Below are 13,000 nucleotides of genomic sequence, written 5' to 3'. Positions count from 1 at the left end.
TGTTGGTACAATTAATGAATAAATAGATGGCTCTCCAGGCGCTCACCTGCTCTCCACAACTAAATCTACTTTCCTTGCTTTGTTCCCACCACTGTGCTCACATCATAAACCTCTCACATCTTTTATCTTCAAAATCAATTTAAAAACAAGAGCATCTTCATGTTTTTTTAAAAAAATATATATTTTGTTGATGTTTTACAGAGAGGAAGGGAGAGGGATAGAGAGCTAGAAACATCAATGAGAGAGAAACATCGACCAGCTGCCTCCTGCACACCCCCTATTGGGGATGTGCCTGCAACCAATGTACATGCCCTTGACCGGAATCGAACCTGGGACCTTTCAGTCCGCAGACCGACGCCCTATCCACTGAGCCAAACTAGTTGTGGCAGCATCTTCATCTTTTAAAGCTATATTGCTCTTATATTATTTCCCCCAACTTCTAAACTGTCCCCAAAGAGTGTATTTTTAAGGCCAGGTATTTTCCATTTTCTGGATAAGGCCATCTTTACAGTGACTATATCTTCACTCCCACATTCCTTATACCTCTGATTGCCTCTGTTTCAGGCCTACACTCATATTTCATTTTTGCTTTGGGTCTGAATCTGGCTGAGTCCCATAGAACATTTCCACCTGTGAGAATTTCTACAAGTAACACAAGCCAAAGCCAGAGCCAATAGGGGCTCAATATTTTGCTGTTATGAGTGTCAGAGTTGGGCATGCCTGGCATCTTTTTAAGATGAAATCTTTGAAAAAAAAATTATTGATCTCAGAGAGGAACAGAGCAGGAGACAAACATCAATGATGAGAGAGAATCATTGATTGGCTGTCTCCTGTATGCCCCCTACTGTGATTGAGCCCGCCACCTGGGCTCTATGTGCCCTGACCAGGAATTGAACTGAGACCTTCAGGTTCATAGGTCAATGCTCAACCACTAGGCCACACTGATGAGGATGGCATTATTTTTTTTAAATAGACACAAATGAGTGAATAAATAATCATGTAATTACTTCCACATCCATTCAATCCAAATGAGGTCAAATACCCGCTAAACACCTACTGTGCTCTGTACAAAAGGTGTGCTGTCAAATGCTTGGAAAATTATTCTTGTACTCTTAAAAATGTTTAGTGGAGAATTTGTTTGTTTTAAGTAATTTTAAGTTTGCAGATTGCTAATGAAAACAAAGGAGCTTTGGGATAAAAATAAACTGTATTTTTCACTTTCATCTTTTAGTCTTAAGATTTTAATGTAAGTTTATGCAATATTATACACAATGAAAAGAGGAAAAATACATAAAGGTTTTTATAGATATTTAAAAATTAATGTTTCCCAGTTGTTGACACTTGATCATCAAATAGGTTTATATATAAACCAGTTAGTATAGGAGCCTGAATTCTTTGACCTATGAAAATACACATTCCACATTAAGTACAAAAAAGTGCAAAACAAAAAAGGAGCAAACTCAAGAACTGAGCTCAGAATTACAGATCCCAAAGCCCTTTTTATCAAGTGCCTTTCTTCACTGAATCTTGGGCCTCTAAGGGCTTATGATTCCAGGAGGATGGAGCCAACACAGTTCTGTGACAGAGGCTGGCTGATCTAGTCTCTACTATATTGATTTGAAGCAAATTAAATCTTAATTTTTCTCTGGCATTCCACAATCCTTCCTGGGATAGTATGTCCTCAGTTTTAAGATTATCTGCTTTCCTACTTGAAGGCTATGCAATGGGAAGTAACTCACACATTTTAGCCTAAATCTTCTCTGTGAACCTTGTAATAAATGACAAATATTTAAAATGTGTACCCTAATGCAATGATGGTTCAACATACACAAATCAATGTGATATATCACATTATATAACATTAACAGAACAAAGGAAAAAATCATATAACCATCCAATAGATTCAGAAAAAGTATTTAACAAATTTCAACATCCATTTGTGATAAGAACTCTTAATGAATTAGGCATAGAAGAAACATATCTCAACATAATAAAGGACCTATACAATAAGCCCATAGCTAACATCATACTCAATGGTAAAGAATTGAAAGCTTTTCCTCTAAAATTAGGAATAAGACAAGGATGCCCACGCTTACCACTCTTATTTCACATCATACTTGAAGTCCTAGCTAGAGCAATCAGGCAAGAAAAAAGAAATAGAAGGTATCAGAATTAGAAAGGAAGAAGTAAAATTATCTCTATTTGCAGACAACATAATTGTACATATAAAAATCCTAAAAATCAACAAAAAATCATTAAATCTAATAAAAGAATTCAGTAAAATTGCAGTATACAAAATTAACATACAAAAATTAGTAGTGTTTCTGTATACTAAGAACAAGAAATAAAGAAATTAATACCATTTATTATGGTGTCAAAACAACAAAATACTTAGGAGAATAAATTTAATCAAGGAGGTAACAGTTCTCTACACTGAAAAATACAAGAAATTGATGAAAGAAATCAAAGAAAACACAAATAAATAAAAAAGTATTTCTTGCTCATAGATTTGAAGTATTACAATTGTTAAAATGTTAATACTACCAAAAGCCATCTATAGATTCACTGCAATCACTATCAAGATTCCCATGGCTTTTTTTTTTTTTTTTTTTTTTTTTTTTTTACAAAACTAGGAAAACACTTCTAAAATTTATTTGGAACCAAAAAAGACAGCAAATATCTAAAAAAAATCCTGAGACACAAGAACAAAATAGGGATATCACACTTCCTGATTTCAAACTATACTAATCCAAACCCTATGGTACCAACATAAAAACAAGATAGGCCAATGGGACAAAATCCAGAGCCTAGAAACAAACCCAAGCATATGTGGTCAACTAATATTTGACAAAGGAGCCAAGACTTCTCAATGAAGAAAGGCACTGTATTCAATAAATGGTGTTGGGATAGTTGGATATTCACATGTAAAATAATGAAACTGGTGTTTCAAAATGGATTAAAGACTTAAATGTAAGACCTGGAACTATGAAACTCCTAAAAAAACATATAGGAACGAAAAAGCACCTTGACATGGTTCTTGGTAATGATTTTTTGTATATGACATCTAAAACATAAGCAATAAAATAAAAAATAAGTGGAACTACATTATATTAAAAAGCTTCTGCACAGCAAAATATCATAAACCATAAATAAAGTGAAAAGACAACCTATTAAATGGGAAGAAAACATTTGCAAACTATATATTTGATAAGGGGTTAATATACAAAGCATATAAAGAACTCATACAATTCGATAACAAGAAACAAATAACCCAATCTAAAATGGGCAAAGGACCTAGAGAGACATTTATTCAAAGAGGATATAGAAAAGGGCAACAGGTCCATGAAAAGATACTCAACATCACTAGTCATTAGAAACATCACTAGTCTCAACATCGCATGCCCATCAGAATAGCTATCCTCAAAAAGACAAAAGTGATAACTGGTGTGGATGTGGAGAAAAGGGAATACTTGTGCATTGCGGATGAAAATGCAAATTAGTGCAGCCACTATAGAAAACAATATGGCAGATCTTTAAAAAATTACAAATAAAACTATCATACAATTCAACAATTCCACTTCTGGGACTATATCTAAAGGTAACAAAAACTAACTCAAAGAGATATCTCTATCCCATGTTCATAGCAGCATTATTACAATAGCCATGGAAACAATCTAAAATCCATCTTTAGATTAATGGATAAATAAGATGTGGTGCATACATAGAATAGACAGTTATTCGGCCATAAAAATGATGAAATCCTACCATTTGCAACTACATGGATGAACCTTGAAGGTATCGTGCTAAATGGAATAAGTCAGACAGAGGAATATAAACACTGAATGATCTCATGTATATGTAGGATCTAAAATTTAAAAATCTAAACTCATAGAAAAAGAGGTCAGACTTGCAGTTACCAGACATAGAGGTGGAGGAGGGAGTGAAAGTTGGAGGGAGGTTTTCAAAAGGTATAAACTTCCAATTATAAGATAAGTGCTAGAGATATAATGTACAACATGATGACTAGCTAATACTGCTTTTTAATATGTAGGAAAGTTTAAAAATAAATTCTAAGAGTTCTCATCATAAGGGAAAAAAGACCTCCCTTTTATTCTTTTCTTCTTTCTCTTATTTTTATTGTATCTACTAGAGGCCTGGTGCAAGCTTGCACTGCGGGGGAGGGGGGAGAGGGAGGAAGGAGGAGTGGGGTGTCTCTCAGCCCAGCCTGCACCCTCTCCAATTTGGGACCCCTGGAAGTATGTCCTACTGCTGGTTTACAGGGATCAGGCCTAAACCAGGAGTCAGAGATCCCTCTCGCAATCTGGAACTACCAGCTCCTAACTGCTTATCTGGCTGCCTGATTGCCCCTAACCACTCTGCCTGTTCGCTCCCAACTACCCCCCCACCACTGGCCTGCTCACCCCCAAATGCCCCCCTCAACCCCCCGCAGGCATGATCATCCCCAACTGCCCCCTGTGCCAGTGTGCTCTCCCCCAACTGCTCCCCCCTCCCTCCGCTGTTCTGCTCACTCAACCCTCCCTCCTCACTGGCCTGCTGGCCCCCAACTGCCCCCCTGCTGTCCTGATCATCTCCAAGTGACCTCCACTTAAGGGGTGAGGGACTGAGGGCTGTTTTTAGGCTGGCCATACCCCCTTCAGGGTGGGGGTCCTCACTGTGGGTCTTGCCCAGCCTGGGAGAGGAGCTGAGGGCTGTTTTCAGACTGGCCACACCCCCCGGTGATCCAGGCTCCCAGCCCCTCCTTTTTTTCTTTTCTTTCTTTCTTTTTTTTTTTTTTTTAGTACCTCCTTGAGCACAGGGCAGGGCTGGCTGGAAGCAGGTATCTGGGATTTATTTATCTTCTACAATGGAAACTTTGTAGCCTTGAGTAGAGGCCAGGGCTGGCCAGGATAGGCAGGAAGCTTGGCTTCCTCCATTGTGGGGGCCAACCCAAGCCTCCTGCTTGCTCTAGCTCTGTGGCTGCCACCATTTTGGTTGGGCTAATTTGCATACTCACTCCTGATTGGCTGTGGGTGTAGTGGAGTGACGGTCAATTTGTATGTTTCTCTTTTGTTAGTGTAGATGTGAAAAGATGGGTGTGAGCTGAACCTATTGTGGTAATCGTTTCACAATATATGTTCAGACAACTTAGTGACTTTACCAAGACCCCATCACAGGCAAGTGGAGAAGGAAAAACCCCACAAAAAAACCTTGGTTTCTCTGACTCCAAAGCCCATGCTCTTACCCATGAGAATACTCATGGAAATGAAGATCCTATGACAATGCCAGTAACTACTGCACTTCTTAGTTCCACAAAAAGCAATGGGGTGATCCTACATTATTTGACAAAACATCCTGGTGGACCCTATCCTTAGCTGATTGATTGACTAAACTTTCCTTCTGACTTCCTCAGAGCCTTTATCCCATTTCATTGTCTCAACTATAAAGAAAACAGAATGAAGCCTCTCCCTCAGAGACTGAGGACCTACTTATCAATTCTCCATGTTGGGTTTTCCTGCAACCCAACCATTTAATTTCCTGCTACTCCAGGGCTGACCACCCCACACCGAGTGCAGATCAGGCAAGCCCGACATCCCATAAGTCAGCAGCCGGATGTATGAAGCCTAGCCTTGCATCTCACAAGGTAGAAGCAAGACACTGGCTGAACATTAAGTTAATGAGATAACTTAAGCATACACAGTGGTGGTGTCACTGTGTATCCACAAACAAGTACTCAATAGTTCCACTCTTCAACCCATTATTTTAATGCATTTTTAAAATAGCACTTCATTATGTGAGTTACAGAATATCACACAATAGATAATGTCTACTAAAATTTACTTATGCTATTATCTATCTTCCCCCTTTAAAACAAAAGCTTCATGAGGGCAGGGGCTTGTCTTAATCACTGCTGTATCTCCAGCACCTACAACGGTACCTGGCACATAACAGACATTCAACAAACACTTGGAGAATGGGACACGAGTTAACATTGTATGACGACAATGATGATCACTGGCACTTTATATGCCAAGCACCATTCTAAGTCCTTAGTATTCATTGGCCCATCAAATCCTCATGACCACCCTAGTTTACAGATGAAGAAATTGAGACATAGGGAGAGTAAGTGATTTGTTCAAGGTCACAACTGGTAAAGCCAGGATTTGAATTGAAGTCTGGCGTTCTTGATAGGAAGTCCCTATTAACCACTAAGCTAAATGCCTTATTTAGTCTTTTAGGCCCTACCTTTTAAGAGATGAATTATACAAAATGGAAGTCAGAACACAGGCTTTAGAATGAAACAGACTAGGCTTGGAATCTCAAGTCTGATTTTTCCTATTCATGTGACCTTGTACAAGTTATATAAACTACATGGTTCTCTTTCTTCTCAAAATGGGAGTAAAAATACCTGCTTCCTAGAGTTGTTATGAGGTTTAATGAGATAACTTAAGTAAAATTATTTTGGAAAAGCTTGACTATACACTACAAAGTGTCACTATTATTGTGGATTATCATTGTTAATAGCGTGGTGCAGACAGCAAGTGATAAAAAGTAGTCTATAATAGCAATTTTTAAAACCAGTGGCTATAAGAATTTTTAAAACATACAATATGTGATTATTTAGTCAGAGGAACTGACCTCTTTTCCTCCTTTAGATTGTCCAAGAAAAAAATCACAATAGCCAACATAACAATAGTCATCCGGTGTGAATGGATCAAAATTATACATTTTTTTTTGTCAGAGGCAAAAAATATATTTTTTTGGTGTGCCGCAGAATTTTAGTAACTAGTTTATGTGTGCCATGAGATGAAAAAGATTGAAAGTTGTTGGTCTAGAAGACAGAAGAATTACTGGGGAATTATAGGTGAGTCATGGTGATGAGGAAAAGGTTCATGTACATAGACACACTTAAGATTTTTAACTCAAAGTTTCAGAACTGTGTTTGGTGAGCAACAATAGGGTTAAAGTCAGCCTACATGACAAGGGGGCTTTGGGTCCAATGTTCCTCTCCTAAGCCCGAGGTTAACAGGGCACTTGATGGGAAACTATTACGGACAACTTAAGCAATAGCCAACTACATCATTCAGTTAACAATGAATTACTAAGCACCTCTTAGGTGCCACACACAGAGATAAACCCAGTTCTGAATGTTGAGGTGGTGATGAAACAGACAAATAAATTATTGAGTATGCTATATGGAAGACCAATGACGGAAGGAGATTGGCAGGGCTAACTGAGGTGGCCCTAACCCAGCTTTCCTGGGCGAGAAGAGCCTCCTATTTGTCTCATGGTGAAGAAAAGCAGAGGATGTTTGAGACCACGGGATCTTTTTGAGCACAGGTGTGGAACAGTGTGTTGCAGCTCCACAGTGGAAGATAAATGGAAGGCAGAAAGGTGCGGGATGGGAGGCAGGAAAGGAGGGCAGAAGTAGGCCACAGAGGATCTCCTGGGCCTGGTGAAGGCGGCTGAGCTTGGTCCTGATCCACACATCAATTAAGTAGCCATCTCTGAGATCACATCTCAACTGTGTTCTTATAGCAAATACATTGGTTTCCCATGAAATACAAACAAAACAGCACTGAGAGAGAGAGAGAGAGAAAGAATACAATATTTTTTTAGGCTCACTGCCGAATTTTCTTTGGGGCCCTATTTTTCTTCCTGAATAGATCATGGGCATTTTTAGCACAAGTATAGTTCATCACCACCTCATGATACTGTTCCCCTTTTGTACTTTAAGGTCATTTTCAACTCAACTCTGTTCAGCAAATGTTATTCTCCCTCCCCCAGTGCCCTGAACAACTTGGTAAATATTTGCTGAATTGGGCTGGATTCATTGAGCAATGGCTATGTAGGTAGCATTGTGCCAACAGCAAAGAGTGGGGCCCCAAAATAGGGGGAGATAAAAAGATGATTATCACAGCACCTTCACCTCAATAAATTTGAATTTCTAAAGATGCAAATGAGACATGCATGGCAATCATATGCATACCACCAGGCAGACTGCAGGGAGTTGCATTTGTTCAGTAGTAGTCCTTGCCTGTGGGGGGAATCTAAATCCAACTTTCCCAGCACTTTCACCAGACATTCAACTCCTTGAGAGCAGGGGGCTATATCTCCTTTCCTTCTAAATCTTCAGAGACCACCAAATAGTAAGGGATTAGTAAGTATTATCAAATGAATCTATTTAATCCCCACAACAACCCTGAGAGGTATAAATCATTTTGTAAATGTGGAAACGGAGAAATCATGTCACTTGCTAAAGGTTATAAAGGTTAGCAAGTGGTACGGTAAAAATAACAATAATAATGATAACAATAGTAATTATTATTTTTCAATGTAAGGAAGACTGCCCTCCATTTATTATTCTCTATATGTCTCTACCACAGGACTCTCTTCCCATACGAAGATGATAAACGTTCTCTCTCCCTGAAAGAAAGTTGAAGTTTATAATTTGAGATATTGAGCTCTGGTTGGCTTTTTTTCTGCTGCCAGTTTTAGTTGTTACGAAAGACACTGAGTGGCTTTGGGACAGGTGGATCTGCCACATTGCAGGGAATGACATTTTTTACACAAAGTTCTCCCAATACTCTCCCATTCCCTCCCCAGTCTCCAAGTGAGAATTAATCCAATTTCAATTTAATTTAATAAAACTTTATTGAATACCTACTATGTGCTAGGCACCTTTCTCAGTACTTCCAAAATAAAATAAATAAGTCTTTGAGCCTGTCCTTTTTTACTAAATCGTATCTTACCCATTTTCATATGAAGTAAAACCTCAAGGGCAGCTAGGAAACCCTCTAGGACAGAGGCCAACTGAACCACCTATCTTTGTAAATTGAACCACTCATTTCTATAAATCAGTACAATGCTAACACATAGTAGGCATTTTAATAAATTTTCATGGAATGAAAAAAAATCTTTTAAATTTTGCTGTGTAATTAGACAGACCTGGGTTCAAATCAAATCCTGCCCTAATCAATTACTGGCTGTGTAACTTTAATTTACCTTTCAAAACTTCAGTTAGATTATTTATAACATAGAACAATTAACACTTATTTTTAAGATTGTTTTAAAAATTAAAGGTGATGGTGTGTGTATAAGGCACAGTGCCTGACTCATAATTAGAGCTCAAGAAATCAAAGCTAATTTTATTATTTTCCATTTACCTCTAGGTCACCTCCACTACTTATTGTTTTCATCATTATTATTACTTTGTAGCTTCAACTGGGTAGCAGGAACAAAGAATGAGGTTTTGCTGGTTAAATATTTTGATTAAGAGCAAACCCCAACATATGCCATACAGACATCAATTTGTCAAAGACTTAGGATACAATGTTCCACATCAAATTTAAAATAATCAGAAGTTATCCTTTCTTTAATAATGTAATAATCTGGGAAGATACTAGAGATTTTATATTGTATAGCTCTGAAAAAATTTGACTTTTTCTCCCTTGGGATAACACAGAGCTCACTATCATCTAGAACAAGGTTTCTCAAATTTTACTGACCATGATCCAACAAAGCAGTATATATATTTGAACTTCACATCACAATTCAGAACACAGATAACTGAAGCCAAAGTTTTATGCTATAGTACTTACCCTTATTAAGTATCAGCCATTGATATTTTCTTTTCTACTTTATTCTATTCTAGTATGCTATTGTTCTAATTTCTTTAAATTCTGGTCAAGATCTAGTAAAATAATTGGCAAAACTAGAAACTAATAATTTACCAATACTATTATCCATCTGTTAGAATATATCGAGGATATAGTTTAACTGACCCTCCCTTTAAGCTCTGAAGTTGTATTAATTCTATTATATATATATTAAGAAACTGAAGGTTAGGTGACTGGTACTAAATAGACTCCAACAAGCTGATGACAGACCCAAGACTCACAAGTCTTCTAACTGTGGTTCAGTATCTTAAAAAAAAAAAAACACAACTAAATTCAACATTTATTGAATACCTACTATGTGCCCAGCACTGAAATAAGAGAGCACTTGATATGATCTCTGCCCCACAGGGCTCACAGACTACCAAGGAGTGACAAGCTTAACTTGGTACATGTATTTAGAAGTCTAAATTGGTACTTTTCTATTCTAGAGGAAATAGGCTTATACCCAAACCACTGCCTACCTGGGCACACATTATCCCACAAAATAAGCACTGGTACCTGTTGGTGAGAGAATGCAGTGTACTCCTCCAATGGCATACTTCTTTACAATCTGAAATAAAGTTGATATTTTCCTCCTACTGCTTTTGGCACTGTAACCCTAAAAACAATCCGCAATGTGACTTCACCAATGAGCATCATCATCATCATCACATCACCCTATGATTAGAATAGTTCTTTAATGACGATTCCCTCTGAATAACCAATATCTACTTTAGAAATATCTTTAGGGTGACTTCAATTTCTGAGAAATCATGACTCAATAAAGACAGCTCTTGACCCTGCAAAACAATCAGTTCTCTGACCTAAGACATTCCCCATTGCTATCAGTTCAAATAAGTAAAACCAATTCAAAACACCCTAAGAGTTCTAAATCATAACTTCTACTTGTCTCTCTGGCTTTATGTTACACATCCTAAGCTGCATTCGCAGCAGACTATTTGTCATTCGTTAAACAAGTCCCCATCTCGGTGTCTTCATTCTTACTCTTCCTTCCACACAGAACTCTCCTTTCTTCTAAATTTTTCTGTCTATCTAGCCTTCCTGGCTCCACTCAAGGCCCCCCCTGAAGCTTTGTTTCCTTCCCCCAACAAGAATAAAGGTCTCTCTCTGCTGTCCATTATACCTCCTCTGCCAGGACACATTTTGCATTCTGCCTGTCATTGTCCTTATCTACTACATTGGAATATATATTAAATGCTGCCACATTCCAAGAGGCACCTAGAATGTGGTTTATATGCAATAGACATGCAATTGTGTTGGCTGATTCCACACCGAAAAAGTTGATCTAGAAAATGAATTGCTTCCCCCTCCTGTCATCTTCCCTCTCCCCCCGAAGTAAACTTTGACCAAGCAAGATGTATTCCCAAACACACCGGAGCTAGAGCTTCCGATATTGCTAAACATATAACCTAAGGCAGGTGGCTGAGCTTTATTTTCTATAAAAAGTGGTTAATGGTATCTGTCCTAACTACATTAAAGACATCAAACTGACACCATAGGACACAAATTAAACAGTGTTAAGTGGATGTGAGAAATGATCTCCACGGACACAGGCCCACTTTAGTAGAACTGTGCTGGGAACAGCTGAAGTCCTAGAAATGCAAACTTGCTCCTCTGTTCTTGGAATATTCACACAAGCAAATGGTTTAGGAAGAATACCGGTTAGGAAGAATACTCCCAACTGTGAGTCCATACCTCCAAAATTCACTAATTAGAGACCTTTTCAAGAGATTTTACTAAAGCTCTTCTAAGCTCAACGGCTATTTTTCTTCTTGCAGATAACCTTAAGCGAAAGGTATAAAGCAGGAAGGGATTGAGGTTCAAGTGTTGGTTTAAATATGGATGAACTTTCAATTTTTAATAATACAAACACTTATCTAGCAAGAATATACTAAGGACATCCACCTGCCGCTTTCCCTGCCCATTCATCTGCTCAAATCTCTCACGTATTTCTTTTTGGCCTTTTCATTAATAAGTGTGAGATTTTTCGAGGCTAACCTATACAGAAACATCTCTTATACTACCATTTCTTCAAAGTCAAGACTCTTTCTTCCACAAATATATTTCTGCCCATACAAACACATTCTAAAAATCAATCACAATTCCTCCAGAGACCTTGTGCACCATATAGAGGCTGCTTACAAATCCCTAGGAGAACCATGGTGAAGCTTTGAAATAGATTCACATAGAAAGAGAAAAGTTCTATTGTCTGTCTGTTTCACAGTAAAGGTCTTTCTTATAAAAGCATAGAGCCTGCAAAATAACACTTGGAGGATCAGTTCAATTTAGAGCCCCTCCCCCTAGTTTTAAAAGTGAAATTGAAGGAAAGAAAATGACTCCCCTTAATATCCTTACCATGATGGTATGGAGTGTAATTCAAAATCCATGACATTAAAACCATGTTCTAAGGCTATGTTTTTAGTTTAAGTCTTGAACCCCTTTAGGGACTCTTTGTATTATTTCCTCACCCTTACTGGTCACAGCAACAGGTCCCAATTTAAAACAGTTTGTGAATTTATTTAATGTGCCTATTTATTCACCCTTAAGAACCTTGGGAAAAAGGTACAAAATTAGGCTTGGCCTGACACCACCCACTATCCCTTCCCCAGTGTGTGTGATCAACAGCTACGTCAAGGCCTTGGTGGTGATTTTCCTCCTTTCTCTTTCCCCCACTTCAAAGGGGAGGCTAATAAATCGAGGGCCAGCCTTCTGCTCACATCTCCAACACCTCTTCAGTCAATCTGATCACTTCTGGAGCTATTTGCACTGCCAAAGCCATCCGTCACCCTGTCTCACCAAGCGGGAGAAGGAAAACTGATGGCAAGTTAGAAAAATCTCATTAAGCCACTTTTTTGCTTCAACCTCTTCACCACTCCTTGAGAGAGAACTTCAAAATTCACCCTATTAGGAAAACAAGAAAGAAAAACAAAGCTGATGTAGTTAAGAGGAAAAAATAGCTCCAAAGTAAGTTGGTTTTTGGGCCAAAGTCACATAATTCACAGGTTATATTATATATATCTATATCTATAGATACATGTATATACACATATACATATATAGATAGATAGATATATCTATAGGTATATATCTATGTCTAGATAGATAGAGAGATATAGATAGCTATAGAAATGGCAAACATGAGACCATATCAATTAGCCTTAACCCATTTTTCTTTCTGGTTGACTTCTGAATTTCCCAACAGACTCTTTCATGAAACTAAAAAAAAAAATAAAAAAAAATAAAAAAAAATAGCACTGATTAAAATTAATTTTATGTTCACTTTTTTTCTCTTTTAATGACTATATCCCATGTTAATTCTAATT

General features: G+C 37.8%; 1 protein-coding gene across 15 annotated transcripts in view; it reads right to left on the bottom strand.

Moving 5' to 3' along the window:
* The window catches only part of ELAVL4 (ELAV like RNA binding protein 4), a gene marked incomplete at its 5' end in the record, with an annotated part of 137,539 nt that overhangs the window by 65,869 nt on the left and 58,670 nt on the right, over positions 1 to 13,000 (bottom strand). The window lies entirely within an intron of this gene.

This window comes from Pipistrellus hanaki (assembly GCF_964339955.1).
Source record: "Pipistrellus hanaki genome assembly, chromosome: 2".
Classification (NCBI taxonomy): domain Eukaryota; kingdom Metazoa; phylum Chordata; class Mammalia; order Chiroptera; family Vespertilionidae; genus Pipistrellus; species Pipistrellus hanaki.
The sequence above is the reverse complement of the archived record's forward strand: the minus strand, read 5'-3'. Positions and strand labels throughout refer to the sequence as shown.